Raw genomic sequence first — 26,747 nt, 5'->3', positions numbered from 1 at the left:
CTGAACCAAGTCTGGGGCCTGATCCTGAAGAGTCCCAGTCTGCACAGGTTCCCCTGCAACAAACACCAGCTGGGCCGAGTCAGGGGCCTGAGCCTGCCCTGGCTCCAGATGCGGGGATTACCTCATTGCCTTCAGCTGGGCCATCACTAACAGCTGCTCTGCTACCGGTTTGGTCAGGGGAGGCTGAGGAGGCCCCTGGGTCTAGTAACCCATCAAAGTCTCCCGAGCTGCAGAGACTAAGGTCTGAGAGAAGGAGAGACCTGAGTACTCACAGGAGGAGTGCTTGCCTTCGGGCGAGACAGGGAAGTGAGTCAGTGGGGGATCTGGACCAGCTGTTATTCCGTCAGAGATAAAAGGCTGTCAGACCCCACCCCAGGTTGCAGGAGCAACATTGCTGTATGCCAGATCCAGCCTGAGATCCTTTACCTGTCCTTGCCTGGTTTCCCGCCTCATGTCCTGCCTTGACCTTGTCGGACTGACTCCTAGTGGAACCTTCAAATTCTGGACCAGTCCTGGACTGCGTTTCATGGGTTACCCCCGGGCCCAGCACACATAGCTAGTTTCCCCAAAATTCTGGAGTCGATTGCAGCCTACCAACACATTGTAGGTCAGGCAACAGCTGGCGGTGGATGCCTGGTGGCCTGCAAGTTGGTGAAGTCCAGTATTTCAGTGAGCTGGAAATGATATGCCTAGTTCTGATGTTCTGCTTCTATGGAACTCCATAGAATGTGATGGCCACCAACTTGGATGGCTTTAAAAGAGGTTTAGACCATTTCATGGAGCAGAAAGTTATTGTTGGAGCATCCTGGAGCATCAAGACCACTAGTGTTGGTGGCTATGCTTTGTCTACACAGTTGGAGATAGAATGCTTATGAATAGCAGTTGCTGGAAACTATGGAGGAGGAGAAGGTTCTGCTTGCAAGCTTCCCACAGGCAACTGGTTCACCGCAGGATGCTAGACTAGAGGAGCCATTGGCCAGATCTGGTAGGGTCTTCTTACGTTTTTACTTCAGCAAACACAAGAGGCAAATGGAGGCTGGTGTCCAGGAGTGGGGAACATTTTTTGTTGCATTTCTTTTGGGAAACCTTCTGGGAGCAACATGCTAGACAGGGTGAGCAGAGCCATGTATGTACGTTTGAGCTTTGTATAATAGCCTAGTTTCCAAACATACTCGCATATGCCTCTCTTAACTCCATCCAGGCATTATTAGAGTTCAAGGACAAATTATAGGCAGGCAAAAACATTTGAGGATGCTGCAAAGAAGGATCAGTGAAGGGTGTGGCTTGGGAAAAGGGGTGTGGTCTGTGGAAAGTGTTGAGGGCCAGAGTGAGAGACCAGGAGCCACATCCAATCTCTGGACCTGAGGTTCTTTACCCTTGCTACTGACCAAACTACTGAAGTGAGAGCTGGACCATAAAGAAGGCTGATCGCCGAAGAATTGTTTTTTAAAAAAAGATATTTATTAAAATTTTCCATTGTAATACATTAAAAAATCAAAAAACAAAAAACAAAAAAGTTTAAAAACACATAGAATTCACAATCCTTATTTTCAATAACATATTTCCCTGACTTCCCCACACCTCCCCCTCTTGTATTCCAATTCAAATTGTTGGTTCAACAAGTTCTTATCCCTAATTTTTAACCTTTTTATATTTAGTTCATTTTAAAAAACCAATTTTGCCTTATAAACATCAATAGTGATACATCAGTGCTTATTCTTAAAACCTTTTTCTAAAGTCGGCCTAAATTCCCTTCCACGATTTCCTCAATTCTCAGACAGATAGCAAAAATAAAAACAAAACAGATTATAATTATACACCCTTTGGATTCCCAAACTCCACCCCCCCTTTCCCGGTTTCAATCCCCAACAAATGTCCATCAATCAATCTACTATCAGCCTGGAGATCTCACGTCCGAGGCTCTTAATTCTCTCTCAGTTCCTCTCTGCCTGTTTTTTTGATAGTCCTTGGTATTAAGCACCAAATCTCGGAGAAGCACTAGTCCAATAGGGTCCATGTTTCTTCCAGCCAGACCTCCATACTTAAAAGTGGAGCCTGAATCTTGTTTCTTACTCCTTTCAAGTCCAAATGTCCCCAAAGCTCCAACTTCCACCTTAATCAAATTTATAATCCTTGGGTCTTCCAATCTCCACATCAAGTTCTTATTTTCCTTTGTAACCATCATGTCAGGCCTCTGGCCCTCCTTTATTTTCTGTGACATTACATCTCCTCCTTCCTTTTCCTCAGGAACAACATATATCTCTTTCTTCACACTCTCAAAATTCTCAAGTTTCTCCTCTTGTCCAGCTGCATGGGCTTCCTGAGTCAATTCCTTATCAAATTCAATGGATTTGTTTACTGTTAAGTCCAGAGTTGCAACATTTGTAGCCAAAACATCAATTTGGCCTTGTAACTTTCCCAAGAGAAGAAACACTCTGTCCAATTCAGCCTGAATTTTCCCTCCTTCAGCCATTATTGTAATGTCCCAAAACCCCCTCTAGAGGGATTTTGGTTACTTAGTATTCCTTCCAGTTCAAATCCAAAAATCAAATTAGTTTGTATCTGTTCTTCCTTATTTTCAACAAAGTATAGTCAAATTGTAACAAATATAGCCAGCAGAAGCAGCAGAAACAAAGCTCTCTTTTTCCGTCTTGACAGCTAATTTGACAGCTGTCAAACTCTTCAATGTCTTTTCAACAGGCTCTCTCGCGGATCACTCCCGGGTCCGGGGGGGGTGGCACTTCAGCTCCCAAAATTAGCTCTTATCCTCCAGTAAAATTTCTTCTAGTGCCAAATCGTGAAATTAATGTCTTTTACCCAATAATAAAAGAAAGAATTCTCTCGACCTTAGTTAGCAGGTCCTTGCTTTAGATTGTTTACAAGACGGGGAGACGGACTTCCTGTTTACGCCTTCCCCGATCGTGCCTAATTCACAAAAGAAAAATTTCCTTAGAAATCCAATTTCCGTAGTACTCACGGGTTGTTATTTTAAAGTCCAAATCACAAGAAGAAGTCAGCGCTCTCTGGCCATGGCAGCACGGCTTCACTCCGCAGGAGAAGCAGTCGACTCTCAGCACCGCGCCGCTCACCCTGTCCCCCGTTCCGAAGCCTTTAAAAAGGCTCCTTCGCAGGTCAGGGGGGCGCAAATGGTGCCCGCCAAGTCACCAGGTTCACAGGCTTCACCGCCTGTGATTTTCAGGGGTCCCCGCGTCGCCGCAGCGGTAAGACCCTAATCCTGTGGAGCCGATTCCCTCCGGAGCTCGGAGGGAATCCGCCATTAGCCGATGGCGCTAACCCGGAAGTTCCTGATCGCCGAAGAATTGATGCTTTTGGATTATGGTGCTGGAGGCGACTCTTGAGAGTCCCATGGACTGCAAGAAGATCAAGCCTATCCATTCTTAAGGAAATTAGCCCTGAGTGCTCACTGGAAGGACAGATAGTGAAGCTGAGGCTCCAATACCTTGGCCACCTCATGAGAAGAGAAGACTCCCTGGAAAAGACCCTGTTGTTGGGAAAGATTGAGGGCACAAGGAGAAGGGGACGACAGAGGACGAGGTGGTTGGACAGGGTTCTCAAAGCTACAAACATGAGTCTGACCAAACTGCGGGAGGCAGTGGAAGACAGGACTGCCTGGCGTGCCCTGGTCCATGGGGTTTATGAAGAGTCGGACACGACTAAACGACTAAACAACAACAACTGACCAAACTCTGATCCAAGGGAGGCTCTGGGTCAGTTCTCTATGGTAGTCTATCTTAAAGTTTTTATGTGTTTATATGCCTACCACATTTTAAAACTTAAATTCCATTGTTGTATATTGTTTTAAATGTTTGTTTTGCTTTTGGGATTGTAGTTCCATTTGTGTTTCACATGCTGGTCTCTGACTGCAATAAATAAATTCTAAATTCTACTGACAAAGTCATAGAACAGTAATTAAAACCAAGCAATATTTTTAATTATGAAATTCTAAACATTTCCATCCTGGCTTATATTTTTGTTTGTGTAAGGATATGTTTGTTTTCTGCTCCTAGCAATACCATTTCTCTCTTTTTCATTTTGAGATGTCATTTTTAGAGATGTAAAAAATAAAAAATAAATATACCTTGGAATGCAAGAAAGAAAAAGGAAGGGAATTTGGATGTAGTTTCATCATTTGCAGGCCAGGAAAGCTGTAAGAACTAGGTCAGTCAGCATGAGGAAATAAATTTCACAAACTCGTCTTTGTACATAAAGTGCAGAACCTGAAAACAGGAAATTACATTGGCCCAACAGAGACATGAAAGAACAACGAGGGCTGCCCATTCAGAAGCAGCAGGTGTTAGAATATATGAGAGAAAATTGTTCATCTGTGATACAGACAGGTACCTTTCCAAATTCATGTATGGAAGCAGAGCGGAATGAATTTTGGATTTGGATCCAGGGTACCTAGGTTGAAGAATTCTTGCTCAGCCATGAATCTTATTAGAACATAATTCTGATACAGCTTTCAACTGGCTCCCCAGATGTTGTTGGGTCAAGTTCAAAGTTCTTTTATTAATTTACAAGACCCTTAACAAACTTCACTCCAGGATACTTTAAGGACTGCCTGATTCCTAATATCTCTGCCCAAATACTGATATCATTGGAAGAATTACTGTCAGTGGCCCTCTGTAGATCAGATCATATGACTCATTTCCATCAGCAGCCTTGTATTCAGGAAGTGGTGAAAACTTCAACAGGTGTTTTAAGTGATTTTTTTCTGATTAAACGGTTAGTTTTAACTGATCCTATGCTGTCTCCAAATTATATATTTATTTATATACTGCTTATTTGCCAAAATGGCTTCTAGTAAGTGGTTTAAAGTTATAAAAACCAATTGCATCATAAGAATTCACAATAAAATTTTCACCGGGGCATTAAAACATCCTTACATTAAAATATACACTAAAACAACCGAGTTAAAAAACATGGCAATTAAAGCAGTTTAAAACAGTTAAAGCAACAAGATCAGAAGTTCAGTTCAGGAGAATCCTTGCCTAAATGAATGTGTCTTTAGGAGCCGACGGAATGCCAATCCTGATGGCATGCTCCTGCAATTCAGCAGGGAAATCATTGCACCCCACTTCGACACCACTTAGAAACAATGGTATTAAGCGATATACACATTATTAAAACCAATAAACGAATTAGGTGGATTTGGGTCAGACTTTCTGCCCCAGCCTAACCCATCTATCAGGTTTCTGAAGGAAGGAGATAACCTTAGGGAACATACAATGCCTCTCTCTTTTATTTCCATAGGGTTTAGTTTTTATGCCCAGTAGTCTTGCTTAAAGGTAAAGGGACGCCTGACCATTAGGTTGTGGCCGACTCTGGGGTTGCGGCGCTCATCTCGCTTTATTGGCCGAGGGAGCCGGCGTACAGCTTCCGGGTCATGTGGCCAGCATGACTAAGCCGCTTCTGGCAAACCAGAGCAGCGCACGGAAACGCCGTTTACCTTCCCGCCGGAGCGGTACCTACTTATCTTCTTGCACTTGATGTGCTTTCATACTGCTAGGTTGGCAGGAGCAGGGACCGAGGAATGGGAGCTCACTCCATCGCGGGGATTTGAACTGCCGACCTTCTGATTGGCAAGTCCTAGGCTCTGTGGTTTAACCCACGTCCCAGTGTTGCTTACACACACACCAAAAAAAAACCCCTCTTCAGAGTATCTCTGATCACCTTGTTTCCATGAACTGCTGGTACAGATGTCCGTTGCTCTCAATGTGCATATGAACACTCATTTATAAAAATGCCAAAATGTGCAGCTGTCACTCAGTGGGACGTCCAGTAAGCTGAGCATTCAGATGCCTGGAAAGACAGAGTTCAAAAATGTAAAGCATGTACCTGGCCTATACTTGATGTCACATCTGACACAAGGCATGGGAGAGACAAAGACGAGGCTGGGTCAAAATTGGGGATTGGCAGTTGTGAAAAGGTCCATGAGTGATGCATTGCATCAGCCAGGTCCAGTTTCTGGCCCATGCTGTAAGCCTTCAAACAAGAAAGACGAGTCCATCAACGAAGAAGTTGTAAGATACACAAGAGCTGAATGCTCTGTTCTCAAGCCATGGAAGTCTCATTAAAAAAATTTTTTTTTGTTATTTCCCCCATGGCACTGCCGCCAGCAGATCTGCTCAGATGAAGGGGTAGAAAAACCTGAGGTGTCATTACCAGATGAATGTCTCTGGCATTCACCTCCCCAAATAAAATATTAAATTCATAAAATGCTGAAACTTTAATGACTTCTGATCTGTCCTATCCAACAGTGATTTGTTATCCTGAACACTTCTGCCATCACTTTAATGAAGACTGGATCTTATGGGGCTTTCACACAAATCCCCATTCTTTAGCTATGTCAGCTCTTCAGTGATCACTGTGTAATTAATCAGATGCTGGTACTTGGATGGAGGACAGCCTAATACGATGCCTAATGAAATTTATTAATGGTGTCCTGCATAATTTATAGGATCTAATCACCCAAGCCTTGGAAGAACAACAACATGTAAACAGTTTTCCTTCATTAGCTAACCTGTCAAGATAAATTTAGGATCCACGGTTTTTCATTTTGTTGTCCTTTGTGGAGTCCACTTTCTTGCCCATGGAAGGAGGACTAGTTTCCTCAGAAGCAGCTTGAAGTTCTACATTTTGCTTTCGAAAAAATGGTAGATGGGACTGTCTCAATGGTAGATGTTGGCCCAATAGTTTGGAATTTATCGATGCAAATACACTTACTCTGCTCAGTTGGACAAAGGGAGACAAAAATGGCAGTAATCTCGGCATCTACAATCAGCAAACTAGAAGTAGATCAATTTGATCCACTTCACTCTTAAAGATGATCCTAACTATTTCACACTCACCAAAGCACTATGCAAACTGAAACATAGCTACCTTTCAAAATCCATACTTCTCTTAATGCTGCAATGCAATTCTCCAGTCAAATAATAGGTGCAGAAATGCACGGACCAGGTAAAGTCTCCTTGATGATCTACTTTCCCAGGTTGATGAGCCCTACCTGCTCCTCACGTCTCTCCGAAGAACATGCAGAAACTGCCTTCTTGACCGTTGTCCCCAGTATTGGTCTTGTCTGTTCAATCCACCAGAGTCTGTTTTTGCATAAAAGGAAGTCACTGTGGGTTTGAGAACTGTCAGCTATTCTCACCTGCTTCAGTCAACTAGTCAAAGCCATTTCCCAGGGTGTGGCCACTGTCACATGGTGACAGCTTCTAGGAGACACAGGTGAGAGCTGAATGCAGGCTAGAGACTAAATGTGGAGTATTGGAGGAAAGGTAGTACTTTGTCGTGTGACACCTTGCATGAGACTTACTAGTTTAGAGAATACGTATGTGTGTGGTGGGATGTGACAGAGGTATATAACATTATCATGGTTTGGAAGAAATGGAATAGAAGGTTAATACTGGAACTCGGGAATATTCAGTGAAGCTGAGTGTTGGAAGATTCAGGACAGACAATAATAAATAATAGTAATCAATTTTATTTATACCCCACCCTCCTCAGCCAAGACTGGGCGGCTAAAACCAGGCATAAAAACAAATGATTAAAATACAACTTAAAAACAAGATTAAAATGCAGCCTCATTTCAGTAGAGAAACTCAAATCAAAAACTTTTTGGGGATGAAAATGTCAAATCTTCACCAAGGCCAACTATCCAGACTGGTCCTACGTGGACCAGAAAAAAGCCAGGGAAGTCCCCAAATAGGAGTTCCATCACAGAAGGAGAAAAGAAAAAGGAAAGAGGGGAAGGGGATCAAGCTGATTCCAAGCCAAAGGCCAAGCGGAACAACTCTGTCTTACAGGCCCTACAAAAAGAAATCAGATCCCACAGGGCCCTGGTCTCATGAGGCAGAGCGTTCCACCAGGCCAGAGCCAGTGTTGAAAAGGCCCTGGCTCTGGTTGAGGCAATCTGGCTTCCTTAGGGCCCGGGACCTCTAGGGTGTTGCTATTTATGGACCTTAAGGTCCTCCACCGGGCATACCGTGAGAAACAATAAGGAGTACTTCTTCATAGTGCATAGTTAAGCTACGACATTCACTACTACAGCATGTAGTGATGGCCAGCCACCAATTTGGATGGCTGTAAAAGAGGATTAGACAAATTAATGGAGAAGAGGACTATCAGTAGCTACTAGCTACCATGGCTATGTTCTACTTCATCTGTCAGAGGTAGGATGTCTCTGAATACCAGTTGCTGCGACCCACAAGTGGGGAGGATGCTGATTACTCAGGTTCTGCTTGTGGTCTTCTTCTAGGTTACCTGTTGGCCACTACAACTCCCATCAGCCCCATTTAGCAGAGCCAACGGTCAGGGGTGATGGGAGCGGGAGGCTAAAACGTCAGGAGGACAATTGGTTGGAGAAATCGAGTATGACTGATGTTCCAATTGACATAATAATAATGTTTGTTGGAGGCCACCCAGAGTGGCTGGGGAAACCCAGCCAGATGTTGTTGTTGTTTAGTCGTTTAGTTGTGTCCGACTCTTCGTGACCCCATGGACCAGAGCATGCCAGGCACTCCTGTCTTCCACTGCCTTCCGCAGTTTGGTCAAACTCATGCTGGTAGCTTCGAGAACACTGTCCAACCATCTTATCCTCTGCCGTCCCCTTCTCCTTGGCGCCCTCAGTCTTTCCCAACATCAGGGTCTTTTCCAGGGAGTCTTCTCTTCTCATGAGGTGGCCAAAGTATTGGAGCCTCAGCTTCAGGATCTGTCCTTCCAGTGAGCACTCAGGGCTGATTTCCTTAAGAATGGATAGGTTTGATCTTCTTGCAGTCCATGGGACTCTCAAGAGTCTCCTTCAGCACCATAATTCAAAAGCATCAATTCTTTGGCAATCAGCCTTCTTTATGGTCCAGCTCTCACTTCCATACATCACTACTGGGAAAACCATATATGGACCTTTGTTGGCAAGGTGATGTCTCTGCTCTTTAAGATGCTGTCTAGACCCAGCCAGATGGGCAGGGTATAAATAATAAATTGTTGTTGTTGTTGTTGTTGTTGTTGTTGTTGTTTCGCATTCTAGCAAGGAAGGCACTTTGAAGGGAAGAAACAGAGCTTGATGTGAGGCATCACCATTCGCTAGTCCTGGGCAAAAATATTGGATCCATCTTCCTTGTGGGGTGGAAGGGATACGGCTGGGAGGTTTAGGAACTTAATGGGACTATTGAGAGCAGTCCAATTAATCATAGCTGTAGGTACAGGAGGGCAGGGTAGAGGACAGAAGGCTCACCTGTGGCGATGGGTTGTGTGCCCATGTGCTGAATCTGCAGCCATTAGGTTGCCCAGCAAGAGAACTTCACATCGCAGGAACAGGTTACAAATTGGCTTAAAGGTAAAGGTAAAGGGACCCCTGACCATTAGGTCCAGTCGTGACCAACTCTGCGCTTGCGGCGCTCATCTTGCTTATTGGCCGAGGGAGCAGGCGTACAGCTTCCGGGTCATGTGGCCAGCATGACTAAGCCGCTTCTGGTGAACCAGGGCAGCACACGGAAACGCCGTTTACCTTCCCGCCGGAGCAGTACTTATTTATCTACTTGCACTTTGACATGCTTTCGAACTGCTAGGTTGGCAGGAGCAGGGACCGAGCAACGGGAGCTCACCCTGTCATGGGGATTCGAACCACCGACCTTCTGATCGGCAAGTCCTAGGCTCTGTGGTTTAACCCACGTCCCACACAAATTGGCTTACGCCCAAGCAATTCACCTAAACTGGGTTTCTTGCAGATGGTACTGAGGGGTGCATTTTAATGCTAGCTAATTAGAAGGTAAATCTAGCGATAAAAATGCTGGCTGAAGTGTTGCAATAACCCCTATCTACACTCCCAGATTGCGTGGAGGTGTTTCTGACCTCTAGCCATTCTCTATCCCTGCCACACACAACTTCCCTTTTAACTTTCCAGCACTTATTAGAAGCTCCAGTCAAACCGTTACACTGCCTTCGAAAATGAAGAAATTAATTCTGAACACCCCGTTTAATGTGGGGAAGGGGGATAAGATGTCCATCGTTCCTTTCAGAGCATCTCCAAGGTAATTTTGCAACTGCCAATTGAACATTTATAGAGAACACATCTCAAAATGTTCAGCCAATGAATCCCCTGAGTGTCTCTGCTTCATTAACTGTTTACACGTTGACCTCGGTAGAAACTTCTAGCTTGGCGCAATCTCCATTTCTCACACCGCCTCAGGCAAGCCGGTGTAATGGGTCTCCGGGATCTTTTTAAATATCTATATTTTAACAATCCGCTCCAAACTGAGAAATATGGCATTAGCATTCTTAATCCTGCTGAATTAGCCATCCCCGCACCCCTTGTCAAGTTTATCTCTCTGTAGCCCTGGTAATGCTTTATAATTTGCTAACAAAGGCTTCTCTCATCTCCTCTGTCCTCCATTTGCACTCAGCCAGAGTGAAGGGGATACATTTGCATCGGAGTCTGGCGGTCATATTTCAAGGAACTCTAATTCTCAGTTTTTGCAAGCGACTGGGCTAACTGCTTCCACTCTCCTTTAATGGTGCCATTATTTGCATCATGAATCACAATGTCAAGGAAGCTCATGATATTTAAATTTTACGAGGCAGCCTTCCAAAGTAACAACTTTCTAACTCAGCAGAAAGTGGAGAGAAACGTTTTTTACCTTCCAGGGTAGTCGACTCGGCTTTGCAAGAAATCATTCCCCGGAGGCCATTGATTGTCCAGATTATTACCCTGGATGTCCCACTGTAGACATTCTGCCAGGATAATAACTCTTCCTCTCCCCGCCCTCTCCAGCCCATGTTTCCACTTGTAAGCAACAATATAGATAAATAGATGATATTAGTTAAAATCCCATGATAGGTGATATCATTTGACAAATGAGCTTTTGCTCATCAGCAATTTCCATGGCAGAAAAATAAGGCAAAGCGATCTCCCCACATTGTTCCCATTTTTATCATGTCATAAAAGGTCCTCCATTAATGGTTGAGGCTTCCATGGGTCCTGATGTATAATAATGAGGAAATAAGTCAAGTTATTGGAGTGGCAAATTCTGGTATTTTACTCCAAGCATCGCTTATCTATTCAGGATCTTTGCAGAAAGGGAAAAGGGGGAAAAGGAGACATTATTTAAAAGGGTAGTAAAGAAGATCTATTACCGCTAGAGGAACCAGCAGCCTGATTCATAGAACAGGGCCATGGCAGTGCAATAGATATATTCGTATGCATCTGTAGGTTCGGATTAAAAGACTTGGGAGGACTGAATCAATCTGCGACGTCTCCAGGCAGGTCCAGGAAAGGCCTCTCCTCAGTGTAGGCTGGAGAGTTGGGGAGAATAGGGCACTGGTTTTCCAACCTCAGTCCGCCCTCAAATAGCCCCCACCTGCCTGGCTTCCTACAACCAGCCAAAGGGGTGGCACTGACTGCTGAACTGGGTTATTGCAGGTAAAAGAAAGCCAGTGTGGTGTAGTGATTAAGAGTGGTAGACTCGTAATCTGGGTAACCGGGTTCGCTTCCCCGCTCCTCCACCTGCAGCTGCTGGGTGACCTTGGGCTAGTCACACTTCTCTGACGTCTCTCAGCCTCACTCACCTCACAGAGTGTTTGTTGTGGGGGAGAAAGAGAAAGGAGATTGTTAGCCACTTTGAGACTCCTTAGAGTAGTGATAAAGTGGAATATCAAATCCAAGCTCTTTTCTCCTTCTTCATCATCATCATCATCATCATCATCATCATCATCATCATCTTTCTTCACACAGTACATAATCAAACTATGGAACTTTCTCCTGCAGGTGATAGTTATGACTACTTGAAGAAGCGTCTCCAGCCCCATCATTCTGCCTGGACACCGAGGTCCAGCTTCGAGGGCCTTCTGGCAGTTCCCTCACTGTGAGAAGTGAAGCTACCAGGTAGAGGGCCTTCTCGGTAATGGCGCCCGCCCTGTGGAATGCCCTCCCACCAAATGTCAAGGAAATAAATAACTACCTGACTTTTAGAAGACATCTGAAAGCAGCCCTGTTTAGGGAAGTTTTTAATGTTTGATCTTTTATCGTGTTTTTAATATTCTGTTGGGAGCCGCTCAGAGTGGTTGGGGAAACCCACCCAGATGGGCAGGATATAAATAATAAACTAATAATTAATTAATTAATTAATAATATCAATAAATTTATTGGATTACTTAAGAAGAGGTTTGAACATGATGGGCGGTGTGCTGGCTTGTCCCCACGATTGAGGGGGTGCCGTCGCCTGATGTGCTCACATCACATGCGCACACCGCATTGCTGGTGCATGTGATGGGAGCACATCGAGCGGCAGGAGCGGGTGACACTAGCATGGCGCTGTGGAATATTGAGGAGGCTTGGCACCTTCCTTGAAAATTTGAGGGGCCCTCGAGCCCACCTAGATGGCACCCCTGAATGATGGCTGTGCTCTGCCTTCAGAGACAGAATGCTTCTAATTACCAATCACTGGAAGCCACCAGGAGGGGAGAGTTGCTCTTCTGCTCAGATCCTGCTTGTGGGGGTTTTGCACAGGCATCTGGTTGGCCACTGAGAGAACAGGATGCTGGACCCAGCAGGCTCTTCTTACGGTCCTCCTTAGTCTCAGTGTTCCTTGTCAGGAGCTCATGCTACACTCGAGTAGGACCCTGGAAGAGACACATACCCGACTGGTATGTTCTCTCCCTCTTGGTCATTTTTTCAGGAGCTTCAAAAGCTTTCTTCTGCCTGAACATCACAGCGACCGATGCCAACAAACATCGGCACACTTAGGGATCCACAGAGTTTGCGCAGCTTGCGTAACAGACCTCAGCAACTCAGCATTTTGGCTAATCTACTTTATTTACCTATAAACACACACGGAGCACTGCAACATGGCTCCCTCTCTCTCTAGCTTCAGACAGCAAAGAGGAAAAAGAACAAAGGACAATACTCCCACTTCACGGAACACAGTAGCACAAGCATCCTGTCTCCGTCACTTTCTACTCTGTGGAGTCAAAACACACACCGTCATGTGATAGACAAAAATCCCATGACTGCAATCATGGAGCAGGAATTCTAACTCTTAGAAGTCAGCAGGGATCTCTGCCTGTCAATGGCTCTGGTTTCACTTAGTGTTGGTCTCCCTACCTTCCACCTCACCAGTCCCATAGGGCATAAACCACCACTGGTCTTGCCTGAGACACAGAGAGCCACTGCCAGTCAATGGGGACCATGGGTTGCCAACGTGATGTCCTCCAATAGATACTGCTGGACTACAATTCCCATCACCTTTGTTCATTGGGCATCATGGCCATTGGCCATGATGGGAGTTGTATTTCAGCAACATCTAGAGGGCAGCATGTGGGCCAATCCTGGTGTAGACAATACTGAGCTAGAAGGACGAATGATCTAACTCAGAATAAGGCAGTATATTAATATGTTCCTAGGGATAGTTGGAAGATAGACAGTGCTGTTGGAAAATTGATGTTCTGGCTCTTTGAGCTACCAGGATGGGAGACCATCTGGGAGCCATATGCAAGCAATATCTCTCACACTTTTAGAATAAAACTTTTCTTGCGCCACACTGAATTTTTTATTCATAAAAAATACATTGGAAAACAAACAGACACAATTCCTAGCAGTGCTTGATTCATAACACAGAACACAACTACTTCAGAATATGATCATGGGACATCCAGAAAGTATAAAACAATTCAGCTACATAAGAACACAAACCATTCCCCAAATATAATTATAAACGAGCGTCTTACATATGTACCTTAATTATGTATACAAAGTCAAACAAATGTGTGAGCTTGATTTTGCCGGGTAATTTGAGGCAAACAAACTCTCATCTCACCAACACAAAGAAGCCTTTCTCTTTCCTGATCTTTAATATTTGTCAGAGTTGAAAATTACTACCCACAACAATAAGTCATGGAGAACTGTAGAAGAATAGCCAATGCTCTTGAAGAGAGATGTGGATACTGTCTCTGATTGCATATCCATCTTTACTGAAATATTTAAATGTTTCTTTGATTGTGGTTGAACCTTCCCATCACAAGACTGTGGTAGCTTCGCGAACACTGTCCAACCATCTTGTCCTCTGTCGTCCCCTTCTCCTTGGGCCCTCCATCTTTCCCAACATCAGGGTCTTTTCCAGGGAGCCTTCTCTTCTCATGAGGTGGCCAAAGTATTGGAGCCTCAGCTTCACGATCTGTCCTTCTAGTGAGCACTCAGGAGACAGGATGTTTGTGTTACTGTGTTCCATGAAGTGGGACTATTGTCCTTTGTTTTTTCTCTCTTTGCTGTCCGATGCTAGAGAGAGAGGGAGCCATGTTGCAGTGTGTTTATATGTAAATAAAGTAGATTAGCCAAAATGCTGAGTTGATGAGGTCTGTCACGCAAGGTGCACAAACTCTGTGGATCCCTAAGTGTGCTGGTGTCGGTTGGCATCAGTCGCTGTGATGTTCAGGCTGAAGAAAGCTTCTGAAGCTCCCAAACGATTGACCAGGAGGGAGAGAACATGCCAGTCGGGCATGTGTCTCTGCCAGGGTCCTACTTGAGTGTAGGCTGAACTCCTGACACCTCCCTGACACTTGCTCCTCTCCTTCCTAATAAGTGGCTCTGACCCCACTCCTGGAAAGCTAGCATTGCTGCTCTACCTGACTAGGTGAGCAGCTTCCTGCAAATAATGGGAGACTACCCTACTTGCGTCGTGGTGAACAGCCTGTTAAAAAGGAAGGAAGCTGCACAGGCAATAATAATAATTATTATTTTAAAAATCCCTTATCAGCCACGGATTCTTTTGAAGAATTTGGATACATTCCCCTAAGAGGTTTGTTGAAAATATTTTCCTCCAAGGACTCACAATTACTGGAAACATATTTGAAAAAGACTCATTTGTTGTAACAGACTAGTAATTGGCATTCCGTCCTGTGTGTATTGCTCATTGTCCTATGTGTATCATTGTTGATTCCCTTTTATGAATGTCTCTTGAGTACAATATTGTATATCTTCATATTTCTGGGTCTTTCTTGCGTATTAGTATTTCAAAACCTACCTGCTCATTCTGCCCAAAGGGGCCCTGGGCTTAGGCCCCAAAGATTTGATGTGAGGGGACCACTGTCCTGGACCCAGAATTATTTAATTCAAGTATAGGACTTTTGCAAAAAGCTCCAATTGGGTGAGTTTAGGGTTGTAGTTCAGAAAAGGAGTAGATACTTTAACCCAAAAGAAGTAGCAGGTGATGCCCATTGGAACTAGTTTTGTTCCCATCCTCCTCTCTGCTAAGTTCTACAAGGATAGAACTAAAATGAAGGAGATGAAGGCTTCATTCAGATGTGAGGATTATTCTGTTAGTTTTCCTGTTTATAATGCTACATTTCTATGCCTGTTCCTAATGTTCTTTATCACTACATTACCTGACGCATTATGGACCCACCAGGTAATGCTAACTTTTGTTCACACCAATGGGTGTGGTGTGGCACAACAGCAGATGCCATTGGAAATGTCACCACTCTTTATGTGCATGCATGATTCTGTTCCCTAATGAAAATGGCAGGAAAGAACTGTATGCCAGAATACTGCCCCAATTGTGTCCAGTTCTGGGCACCACAATTTAAGAAGGATGTTGACAAGCTGGAATGTGTGCAGAGGAGGGCAACAAAGTTGACCAAGGGTCTGGAAACCAAGCCTTGTTAGGTATGGTTGAAGGAGCTGGGTATGTTTAGCTTGGAAAAGAGGAGACTGAAAGGAGATATGAGAGCCATCTTCAAATATCTCAAGGGCTGTTACATGGAAGAGGGAGCAAGCTTGTTTCCTCCTGATCTAGAGGGTAAGACTTAAACCAATGGCTTCAAGTTGCAAGAAAGGAGACTCTGGCTAAACATACGAAAAACCTTTCTAACAGTAAGAGCTGTTCAACAGTTGAATAGACTCTCTTGGACGGTGGTGGACTCTCCTTCCTTGGAGGTTTTTAAGCAGAGGTTGGAAGGCCATCTGCCATGGATGCTTTGGCTGAGATTTCTGCATTACAGATGACCTCCAGGATGTGTGTGTCACAATTCTATGATTCCATGAAATTTCATCACATGAAAATGGGGGTGAGGATTACAGTGCAAAACTCCTGTGATAACGAGGTTAACAAGGTTGCAAATGGATTTTTTCTGGAAGCAGTTAACATAGAAATGAGTGCGAAACCTCTACTAGATTTCCAGAAGTGGCTTGTATGTCATGTGAAAGATCATATACAATGTGGAAATTACCAGATAAGGAAACATCAGGAACATTTAATAAAGTGCTGTCCAAATGCCAACATGGACTGGTTGTCCAAGTAGGGGGCTGGGTGAGGGTCTATTGAGGTTGGTAGGGCACTGCCCCATTCATCCTAATGGGTCATTCCTCACTGTTCTGAAATCTGCCCACCTCTGCCCATCTGTTACACAGCTATGGCAGAGCCACAGTGCAGTGTGTAGGTCTCATTAGATAAGTATTTAGGATGTGGGTAATTAAATGAAGGAAGCCATCTGGAGAAAGTATGGGATCCCATTTAAAAATTGGAATGGGGTGGGTAAGGAAGTCCTGGATCAATGAGGACTGGAGTCATCTGGGAACGTGCTGTCTCTGAGAGAAGACAGAAAGCAAGCTGCAGGGGAAGGAAAGGTTTATCAGCATTCTCTGTGGGGCTGGATTATAATGCACCATAAACCTAATGGAGACCTGGGGGAAACCCAGCGAGGGCAAGCGAGGATGAGAACGGGATTTACTGCCCATGGAATTAACCGAGGCACCAGCCTTGGTTTATGCACCAAGTAATACTTTGTAATAAATATAAACTGCTTTTTGAGCTAAAAGAAAAGCACTGTGCTTATTTCAGAGAGGTCAGGACTGTCTTACAGCTGTCCTGTGTGATGCTATTAATAATGGCCAGAACCAGCATTGATCTGACTTGAAGGGGACTTACAGAGCTTTCCCAGAAGACTAAGCTGGGCAGCAGTCAGGCATGGAGAAAGCCCATAAAAGCTAGCAGAAAAAGAAGGGGAACATTCCATACTTCTCAGATCTTCCTAGATAGCTCAGCTGGTTACAGCATGGTGCCATTGACACCAAGGTTGCAGGTTTGATCCCCATATGGGACAGCTGCATATTCCTGCTTACAGACATGAGCTTTTTCCAGACGTACCTGGAGATGCCAGGATTGAACTGGGAACGTTCTAAAGGCATAGCAGATGCTCTACCACTACCCTACCAAAATATGAATATTGGTGGCATCACTGGCCTTTTAGATTCTATTTTTGCCAAATGATACACCATCTTGATTAGAGAGATTCAACTCATGGAAGGCACGCCTCATGCCTAGGTATCTTGTGGCAGCAATTAATTAATGCTTTCTGTTAACAATGACTTATTTCTAGTTCCGCTTTTGTCGGGCTCTGGTTGTCAGCTGTTGGAAATCTCCTCCCCTGTAGGTAGTTGTGGCTTGCTCTTAATCTTCTCCCACGCTCCCAAAGTCTCTCAGCACATTGCTTTATAATTACTCTATAATTAGCCGACTTGTGTCACCACCGCACCAGAATGCTTAAAAGAACATAAATTGTCTATCAGTGACAGCGCTGACACAATGGTCTCGCTTTCTCAAATATTAAGTTCTCCGGTCTTCAGTGAATGAACTCTCAACATGCAGGGTCATATTTTGATTCCTGTCGTTTGGCTTTTCCTGGTGCGGCTCCTGTAATGAGTTCTCCGTAATTGTCTCTCTCTCCTGTTAAAATGCTGCATGAGATTTAAAACACAATCTTCTGCTGCCTTGTGAATGAAGGAAGGGAGAAACCAATGGAACTCTTAAAGCTGCAGTCTCAGCCGCTGATGACTTTCATAGCTCAGTTCGTAGAACAGGAAACTCTTAATAACATGGTCATGGGCTCAATCCACACATTGGGTGAGAGATTCATGCATTGTAGGGAGTTGGACTAGTTACCAGATGATCCTTAAGGTCCCTTCACAGACTTTTAGAAGACATCTGAAGGCGGCCCTGTTTAGGGAAGCTTTTAATGTTTAATAGATTATTGTATTTTAATATTCTGTTGGAAGCTGCCCAGAGTGGCTGGGGAAACCCAGCCAGATGGGCGGGGTATAAAAAATAAATTATTATTATTGTTATTATTATTACTATTCCAACTCTAGAATTCTATGGTTCTATGATCAGTACCGCTGGAAGGGATTAGGATTTAGCACAGTGGTTCCCAAAGTTTTTTGGGACGCTGCCCCCTTGGTTCCATCCCCTGCTCCTATAAAAAGCATTATTCAGAATAATGGCTTGTACGTCCCAGCAATGATATCACAATTAAATATCCTTAAATATCCTTAAATATCCAAATAATTGCAGATTTATTCTAAATCCAGTTCAAACTATTGCATATAGTTAATTCAACAAAGTGTATGAACTTGATCCAATGATACCAGCTTTCCAAAGCCTAAATAATAATAAGTTGTTGTTGTTGTTGTTCCATTCTGGGCAACCTTCCAAGAGCTACATGCCAGTGGTGGGTGGGCCAAAGGTAAAAGTGGGTAGAGAGATACATGCACAGTTTAATAATAATAATAATAATAATAATAATAATAATAATAATAATATAAAAAAATTGTATTTATATCCCGCCCTCCCCAGCCAAAGCCGGGCTCAGAGCGGCTAACAACAGTAAAAATAACACAGTTTACATAAAATCACAATCAATTAATTGAAATACATTCTAAAATCAATTCATTCTATAATCAATTCGAAATCAAATCAATAGCCACCATGGATTACAGAGGGATAGAGTAGGTCAGACTGTGCCTTGGCCAAAGGCCTGGTGGAACAGCTCTGTCTTGCAGGCCCTGCGGAAAGATGTCAAGTCCCACAGGGCCCTGGTCACTTGTGACAGAGTGTTCCACCAGGAGGGGGCCACAGCCGAAAAAGCCCTGGCTCAGCTTGAGGCCAGCCTAACCTCCCTGTGGCCTGGGACCCAGTAGGATTGTTTCTAGCATGCTCTTGCAGCCCTCTCTATCCACCATTTGCGCAAGCAACAGCATCCTCAGAGATTAAGGACACATTCCAGCCAGGCAAAAACACTTGGGATATGGATGAAGGGCAATGGGGCAATGAGGGGAGTGGTCTGGGGAGAGAGGATGTGGCTGGAGAGGGTCTCAAAAGCCAAATAGAGGTCTGGAAGGCCACATTTCTTCAGGGGAGCTGCCTGAAATCCCCCTCCCCATGCTCCAATCCGTAGCCAAGTGAATTGACTCTTCTCACAATGACGTGGCTGTCATTTGCTAACTTCTTTAATATCTTACATGCTGTACCAGTTGCTCACAGGGGAGGACTTTGCCCATTTTCTCAGTTTAATGTTGGCTTAATTCATCTGAACAACACATCTGAGATGGACTTGGTAGCCTTCTGCATGGGATGGCTCCAACCCCTAATAGCTACATGAACGTCTCTAGGGAACCGGTTTTGGCTCACTCGGTAATTGTGCAATAAATCGGATGATGACAAGGGTGTGCTATACTTCAGTTGCTGCGTTTTCTTACAACTGGATCATGCGCGGTGCCACGTGTTAGGATATTTCCGTTCCACCTTAAAAGGGAGCAGGCTTTGTGAGTCACAGAGTCTGCGTATTTCCTGTTCACAGGATGTTTATGTTTTCAGTTGCTTTCGTTTCTTCCTCCGTGCCTAAGCATACCGATGCAGGCGGTCATGTTTTTCTTTGTTCTGACCAACGCTGAATAAACTGTAAATATGCTCTCCTGCTGTGCATCTTTTGCTGTGTGAATTCCGCTGATAGAGTGTGCACCAGCCTAAGAATGTGGCAATCTATTTCTGAGGCTTCGTGTCGCTAATTGCTGATATTGCCTGTCTACGGGAGGTCGATGGATCATCCGGCAGCCGGCTTGGGGGCTATGATGGACTTTGCCTCCCTGGCAGTATCCCAACACCACGTGTAATATAAACCAGAAATTTCAGGGATTGGGGAGAAAACGATGGCTTCTGGCCTTCTCCAGTCTATGCATGAAAGAAACCAAACAAAGACATTTCCTTATTGGCACATCATCATCATCATTTATTTATTTTTTTTTAAAAAACTTGCTGAACATTGCTGTCCTCTTAGAGGTTGATCCTCTGATCTGCACTGCGTTCTCAGGAGCCTCTGATACTCTTGCACTGGCCATCTTATGTCTTTAAAGCAGGCTGAGCCTTTCTCCTGCCGCTGCAGGTAAGTGCTGGCTAGAAGTTCAAAGTCCACCCCTTAATGCCATTAATTAGGAACTGGCAGGCTTCCTGGGCCAAGAGCACATACCTCTCATCAATCTTCTTGGCACGCAGCGAAGATAAGCTGTGTTCCATTCTTCTGCCGTTCGTCATCTGGGCCCATAACCAAAAATTACAGGAACTCCATTCGACCGAGCCTTTGAAATCGCCTCCCGACGATTACTTGACAACCTGATCCTTTGATAAGACCTCAGGCACGTTGTCCCAGCAGAGCATCAAAACAGCATGCAGAAGTGATGAGATTTATGGCTACATTGTAAAGAGTTTTATTTTCTAGCTACGCAGAACAGAAAAGACATCCTCTCTCTACGGAAGCAGAGAGCAACTGAGGAAAGGAACAAGGGAACAAAGGAAACAGGAAACCACTAATGTCACATCCCATCTCTCTTTCTCGTGAGACTCCAATAGTATGGAATGTCCCTGGAATGTAAACAGAGTCCTGTGACTCGCAGCAGCTGCTCAGTGAGAAACAGAAACTAACAGTACAAACTGGGGGACTCAGCTACATTAGTAAAGAAAAAGTGTTTTATATGCTTTATAACACTGTGACGCCAGATGGCGCCATGGAATCCCATCTTTCGCCAACGTGATTTCCCATTATGAAGATTACAACACGTTTCCATGAAACATTTTTTTTTTATGTGTCTAGATCCAGCTTTGGTTAACACTTTGGTGGGATGTCGTGCTGCGGTTGCACTGATATAAGCATGTGAAATATTAGTAGAGAGGACACAGAAGGGTCAGGATGGGAAAGTGGCAATTCTGTTGCAATTCCATCCACAGCAATGGGATCAAGGACTCCTTGTTCTGGTATAATGTTTCAATAAAGAGGGAGGAAAGACCATCAATACTACCTTAAGAAACATGAAGATGGAGTGGCAAGTGAAAATAACCTCCCAAAATTCTCCACCCTGTTCGTTGGGTGATGACATTGTTGGGCTCAGAGGGAGCCCAGAAAAGAACACCCTTAGACATTTTATGAGAACATTCTTTTTTTGAGGAATTTTAGCCTAGCTCCAGTTGCTTAGGCATATTGCCAAACAGATCATAGGGCGACAGTTATGAGCAAGAAACCTATCCGTAACTGTCAGGCTATGATAGGATGCTGACTATGAGCACACAAACACAGCCATTTGCTAAGGATGAGCTGACAGCTCTCCAGCAAACATTTTGAGCCTAAAAAGTGAGCTTTGAGGAGGGCAAAATGGTTTCCTGAAGGCCCCCAACCGTCTAGTTTGGGATGGGAGAATCTGCCCGCTACAGATTCTCTGTTTCTCATTTTTCCCAGTCTTGTGTTCAATTCTCTACATTTACACAAGGTTTTTTTAAAAAAAAGTCCTCATGAAAAAGCTGAACTTCTCTTATTATACATTTTATATGTGATTTTGCCTAATTTCCTCCTCCTCCTCTTCTTCTTCTCTATTGATTTATTGGTTTATTTATAGTCTGTATAAGATATTCTGTTCTTTAATGTTTGATGTTTTATTATGTTTTCATATATGCTGTAAGCCACCCAGAGTGGCTGGGGAAACCCAGCCAGATGGGCAGGATAATAATAATAATAATAATAATAATAATAATAATAGGCTCTGCTATGTTATTTCTCTTTTATATGCATTTCATGCACATTTTAGCCTAATTTATACATTTCTGTACACTTTGTAACATGGGTCCCTCAGACCTGGACGTTCTGGGGATTGAACTTGAAACCTTCTGCACTTACAGCAGATGTTCTACCACAGAGCCACATCCCTTCCCCTACCATCTGGCATTTTTAAAGAGAACATAAGTCGTTCTGAACCTCACAGAGCAGCATTCTAAACCATGCTGGGAGCTTTGAGGGCCAACGAGGGCAGCCCCTCTCTCCCTTCTCCACGTGACGACCAGAATTTCTGAAGAAGGCTGCATTCGACAGAACCCAAAACATTTTGCACCTAAAACTGAGGGGAGTTTCTGCTAGAGTAACATTTGAGATCTGTAAAGGGCTCACAACTGGCTGCAGACTCAACATCTTCCCACAAGTAAATCTAGGGTGACAGTGAGGAGAAGTGTGTGTGTTGGGAGACAGAAAGGCAGAGAGTTCGCACAGAGGCCAAAAGCAGAAAAAGTAACTGTCTAAATCATATATCATTAGAGTGATGCTGACTAAATTAGCTCACTCTGGGGCTGTCGAAACATGTGGTGCCCTTGCAATATGATGTGAACGAAATGCCTCATGGCCCTTGAAATATTGTTTTCAAGGCCAAACGGGCTCCCCCCACCCGCACAGTTCCCCTCCTGACATTGCAAACAAGCGGATTGCCTCCTACGGTTCTTCGTTCTTTTTGGTCACAGAGCTGAATAATTATGAGGTTGCACATGAGCAGGTTCCCAAGATTTGCAGGCCCCATTCTGTCCTAAATAAGATGCACCATTGCAGCCAGCAGGAGGAAGCACTTTGCTTCTGTATTCTGGTCACAGAGCTTGTTGTTTCTACCCCCCTTCCACATCAAAAATTGTAGGGAGAAATCTGAAACTCTTCTCCCAGGGCTTGATCAAGACTTTTTGCTGTCTGATGCATAGGACAAGATGAAGCCCACGCTTTGCCATCAGCAGAACCTGACTACAGACTCTCCAAGTGTCCCTATTTTCCAGGGAAGTCCCTGATTTAGAGAAGCCATCCCAGTTTCTGACTTGATCCCAGTATTTCTTTAGGATGTCCCTATTTTCATTGGGGAGATGTTGGAGGGTATGGTAGGATATCCTTATTTTCATTGGAGAAATGTTGGAGGGTATGGAGTTATCCAACCCTTGAGCTGTCTGAAGGCAATCCTGTATAGGATTTTAAAAATGTTTAATGTTTTATTATGTGGTACCTCGCTTCAGGTTACATACGCTTCAGGTTACAGACTCCACTAACCCAGAAATAGTACCTCAGGTTAAGAACTTTGCTTCAGGATGAGAACAGAAATCGGCGCGGTGGCAGCAGTAGGCCCCATTAGCTATAGTGGTGCTTCAGGTTAAGAACAGTTTCAGGTTAAGAACGGACCTCCAGAACGAATTAAGTACGTAACCAGAGGTACCACTGTATGTTGGAAGCTACCCGGAGTGGCTGGGGCAACCTAGTGAGATGTGTGGGTTAGAAATAGTAAAACTATCATTATGGAATGGGATGTAAAGTGAATTGGGGGTTGCTTGTGCGTAAAGGGTGCTGCAGCTCTAGGCAATGTTGCCTGGATAAACCTTTCCCTGGCTGGACAGCCCTTTCTCCATGGCTGTGTCAGTCACTGGCAGTATCCGTCAGTGGGCATTTTCTGAACTTCTTCCAACATAAAAATTCCTTTACCCCAAGTCTCCACCTAGCCTCTCTGTGCGGAAGTCTCCTGCGCAGAGTGGGCGTGCATCGTCAGGGAGCCTTACCTCCACTCTAGGCTCCGATGGCAGTTCCCTGACATGGGACATCCCTATTTTCATCAGAGAAATGTTGGAGAGTATGTGACTAGTCTAGCAGTTCAGTCTTGTTTCAGTACCAGCAATGGGATTAGGTCCTCCAACAGGTCCTTGAAAGGACATAGTACTGTTTATAATTCTTATAACTGTGACTTCTGACAACTCCATTCTTTCCAGTGCTCCTTAACTTACACATTTACTGCTACATACCTAGACTGCATACCCACTAACCCATTGGGAACACAAAAATATGTTCTTTTTTCTCATCCTGTAATCATTCATTGCCATCCTCAACATTCTCCTTTCAATCTAGATTGACTCTAGTTCCTGTCATCCACAAGGATGGGTCTGGTTTCTTGATACACATTTGAAAACTCCCCCTTTGGTTAGGTGCCCTTTTCCTCCCTGCACATTCCCCAAGTGGTGATTGCCCACGACGGGGTGAGCTCCCATTGCTCTGTCCCAGCTTCTGCCAACCTAGCAGTTCGAAAGCACACCAGTGCAAGTAGATAAATAGGTACCGCTGTGGCAGGAAAGTAAACGGCGTTTCCATGCACTCTGGCTTCCATCACGGTGTCCTGTTGTGCCAGAAGCAGTTTAGTCATGCTGGCCACATGACCCGGAAAGCTGTCCGTGGACAAACGCCGGCTCCCTCAGCCTGAGGCAAGATGAGCGCCACAACCCCATAGTCGCCTTTGACTGGACTTAACCTTCCAGGGGTCCTTTACCTTTACCTTTTTACCTAAATGACTATCAGACTTTGAAAAGCTGGTGCCACTGGATGAAATTCATCAGTTTTGTTGAATTAATTAAACTGAATAGTTTTAACTGGATTTTCACTAAAGGTGCAACTAAGTGTTACTGTTTTGGTTTATGGTGTTGTTATCTTGCTTAGTGGCTCACACAAACTGCCATTCTGAATAATGTTTTTTATAGGGTAGGGGGTACAGGAGATGAGTTTGTGGAACCACGGGGGCAGTGACCCCAAAAGGTTTGGAAAGCACTGATCTAGATTGTGTGTGGGCTGCGTAGCAAAAATCAAGCACTCGTCCCAGATTCTAGAATACAACACTGTGTGCTTGCAGCCCAAGTCTCACTGCTAAACATTTCATTTCAAGCCAGTGGTGTGTTGAGCACAATGTGAGACAGACCTCAGTGGCCCAATGTGATTGTGGCCAATGATCATGTTTCCAGATATACCACCGTATTACCCTGAAGGTTAAAACACTCTTTAGATTATAGCAATTCATTATGTAGCAGCCAAGGTTGATGGAAACGGGATGAGAAAATAACACTTAGGAAGATAAACTGAGTGAAAAAGTTCATTTCCGTTGAGTATGTTGCATCGTTTCATTAGGAGAGCTGAAATTACTGTTATGAGTTCCTCCTGGGTGTGTGGAGATGCAAATGAGACTATAGCCTAAGTGGTACAACTGGTTTGGAAAGGCAGATCAGACCTGACAACGTTTATCACCACCCAAGGTTCATTGTACTTCATCGTAACATGCCAACCCCTTCCCATCAGCTCAAACCATAATTGCTTTGAACTGGGCTGATCACATTGTCCACATTGTAATGTCATTACAATATATGGTTCCATAAGGCGCTCAGATGGATTTCTCGTTTGTTAATGACTTTCACATTTCATCTGAATGCCCGCTGCAGGCACTCTCTCCATGTGCGTGTTGCAAACCACCACCCCCCAAACTGTGTTGTTTTTGCTGCTGCTGTTGATTACGATTTTGATCTCATTTCAGTTTTCATTACAGAAGGGCTTCCCTGCTGTAATTAGAATGGTGGGTGCGCGCACACAGCTGCAATCCATTTATGAATGTGCTTTAAATGACAACCGAAACTGGGACTCGCTGGGTAGGCCAGCAGATATCTGACCTGGAATCAGTTTTGCCAACATGCTCCTGAGGATGAAGGGAGAAACCAAGAAATGGCAAGAGGATCATATTTATTAAATATATCAATAGAAGATCTGCAAACCAGCTAGCCAAATTACAAAGGTGCAGGCAGGTGGCTGGACAGCCCTCCTCAAGAGGTCCATGATGCCTCAAATTTCTGTGAGGGGAGAGACTTCATCAGACAAGGCCTCCTTCGACCTGCCTTGCCCCACCCTCCGACCCAAGGAGTCCTCATAAGGGAGCTGTTCCTGGAGGAAGAACTGTGAGGGGAGAGACTTCATCAGACAAGGTTTCTTCTACCTTGCCCCACCCTCTAGTCGCTGCTTCTCAATTTGTATTATATTATTTTATGCACCGTGGCTTGCCGTTGCGTTATTGATTATAGTTTAGAAATTAGTTATTGAAATTGTTAAGAGTGAATTTCTGCTTAATTTTTATATGCTGGTATTATTCCATACTATTCTAATGATTGTTGAATGTTACTTTTTTGATGTAGGTTGCTTCTTTTAAATGTTACGTTTTATTATCACATTTTTGTATTGTTATAGGGTGTGCATTCTTTGTTTCTTCAGCTTGTAAACTGCCTTGAGTGTTGTAAGATAGAAAGACGGTATACAAATTAAAAGTGATGAAAGTGATGGTGATGATTCCACCCCTTTGGAGAAACCATCTTGAAGCTTCTTCAAGAGAGGGCATGGGTGTAGCAAAGTCAACATCGTTATCAACTATATGCAGACTCAAGTCGTGTGCCCTTATGCTCAGTTCTTGTTTGACGGCTTCCCACAGGAATCTGGCTGTGAGAGCAGGGTGCTGGTGTTGATGGGCCATTGGTCTGATCCAACAGGCTTATCTTATGTTCTTCCCCTAGTTGGTCTCAAGCTCTGCTCCTTGTCTTTTGCCTAGAGCTCCACGAACCTTTCCAGTTTTCATTTACCCCACACCTTCCTCCTGATGAAGGTGTCATGGTCCGGTTCATGGGTGATCGAAGTCTCGGCAGTGAACGTCAGGACCGGGGGGCAAGATGGTGGGGTGGGAGCAGGAACGGGGGTCCAGAAGCCAGGAGTCAGGAAGCCAAGAGTCCGAGGGTCAGAGAGCTGGGAGTCAAGAAGCCAAGGGTCCGAGGATC

This window comes from Podarcis raffonei, chromosome 11 (assembly GCF_027172205.1).
Source record: "Podarcis raffonei isolate rPodRaf1 chromosome 11, rPodRaf1.pri, whole genome shotgun sequence".
Lineage (NCBI taxonomy): Eukaryota > Metazoa > Chordata > Lepidosauria > Squamata > Lacertidae > Podarcis > Podarcis raffonei.
The sequence above is the reverse complement of the archived record's forward strand: the minus strand, read 5'-3'. Positions refer to the sequence as shown.